Here is a 1,775-nt window from a genome sequence, read left to right as displayed (position 1 = left end):
TGGGGTTATTTTTCTATAAGAAAAGCTTCTTTGGGTCCTTCTAGCTTAACACCTCATCCATTATGTCACTTTCCATCATGCCTGTGCTTACTTTTTAGTTTCTCTCCACCTTTAAAATGTGATGCATTACAGAATTTACATTATTTTACAATAACTCAACCAAGCCTACAAACAAAACCATTTCTTAAGAACTTTCTCTTGGTACTGGAACCGCTGCTGCCAAGGCCGGATCCAGTGCTGCACACCACCGAGGCCCTCTGCCGTGCACACCCTACTCCTTTTGGTTCTAAGTCCAAATAGCAAATCTCAAGGATCAGCTGATTGTGAATCTCCTAAAGGAAGAAGAAACCCCCCAGAATAAGATTACAGTCGTTGGGGTTGGTGCTGTTGGCATGGCCTGTGCCATCAGTATCTTAATGAAGGACTTGGCAGATGAACTTGCTCTTGTTTATGTCATGGAAGACAAATTAAAGGGAGAGATGATAGATCTCCAACATGGCAGCCTTTTCCTTAGAACACCAAAAATTGTCTCTAGCAAAGACTATAATGTGACTGGAAACTCCAAGCTAGTTATTGTCACAGCTGGGGCATGTCAACAAGAGAGAGAAAACCGTCTTAATTTGTTCCAGCATAATGTGAACATCTTTAAATTCATCATTCCTAATGTTGTAAAATACAGTCCCAACTGCAAATTGCTTATTGTTTCCAATCCAGTAGCTGTCTTGACCTACATGGCTTGGAAGATAAGTGGCTTTCTCCAAAACCGTGTTATTGTAAGTGGTTACAATCTAGATTCAGACCAGTTCGGTTACCTAATGTGGGAAAGGCTGGGAGTTCACCCATTAAGCTGTCATGGCCAGGTCCTTGGGGAGCATGGAGACTTGAGTGTGCCTGTGTGGAGTGGAGTGAATGTTGCCAGTGTCTCCCTAAAGACTCTACACCCTTATTTGGGCACTTATGTAGATAAGGAACAGTGGAACTAAGTTCACAAAGAGCTGGTTCAGAGTGCTTATGATGTGATCAAACTGAAAGGCTACACATCCTGGGCCATTGGACTCTCTGTGGCAGATTTAGCAGAAAGTATGATGAAGAATCTTAGATGGGTGCATCCATTTTCCACCATGATCAAGGGTCTCTATGGAATAAAAGAAGATGTCTTCCTTAGTGTTCCTCGCATCTTGGGACAGAATGGAATCTCAGATGTTATGAAGGTGACTCTAACACCTGAGGAAGAGGCCTGTTTGAAGAAGTGTGCAGATACACTTTGGGGGACCCAGAAGGAGTTGCAGTTTTAAAGTCTCCTAATGTATCACCTCACTGTCTAGGTTACAACAGGATTTTAGTTGGAGATTGTGCATATTGTCCTTTTTATCTGATCTATGACTAAAAACATCAATTTCCTAAAGATAGAAATAGTAATGGTTCATAAAACCCTGCATCTCTATCCTGATGCTGAATGGTACTTAGCTTGTGTAGTCCTAAACTTGTTAGTGTGAAACAGTTCCACCTCCTCAAAGGCACCACTGCCAATGTTGCACACACTATGGTTGCCCTTCAAACTAGATGTGTGTTCACTGTGTGTTACATAACTTGTGGTTCCTTTACCCAACGTGCCTAGTCCAACTGTTTTCCTCTCCAGTCAATCACATCCTGGGATCCAATGTATAAATCCAGTATTGCATATCTTATGCATAACTGTTCTTAAGTGTCTTATTTTGTGTACTCTATGAATCAGATTAGTATGCATTGCCATATAATGTAAAAAGAAAGTATAC

The 1,775-nt window shown here is 41.4% G+C and overlaps 1 pseudogene; it reads left to right on the top strand.

The window, feature by feature from the left end:
- Positions 1–313: 313 nt before the first annotated feature.
- Positions 314–1,295, top strand: LOC129075721 (L-lactate dehydrogenase A chain-like; annotated as a pseudogene).
- Positions 1,296–1,775: the final 480 nt, after the last annotated feature.

Source organism: Pteronotus mesoamericanus, unplaced genomic scaffold (genome assembly GCF_021234165.1).
Source record: "Pteronotus mesoamericanus isolate MK-2021 breed Mesoamerican mustached bat unplaced genomic scaffold, CSHL_Meso_final contig_56, whole genome shotgun sequence".
NCBI lineage: Eukaryota > Metazoa > Chordata > Mammalia > Chiroptera > Mormoopidae > Pteronotus > Pteronotus mesoamericanus.
The sequence above is the reverse complement of the archived record's forward strand: the minus strand, read 5'-3'. Positions and strand labels throughout refer to the sequence as shown.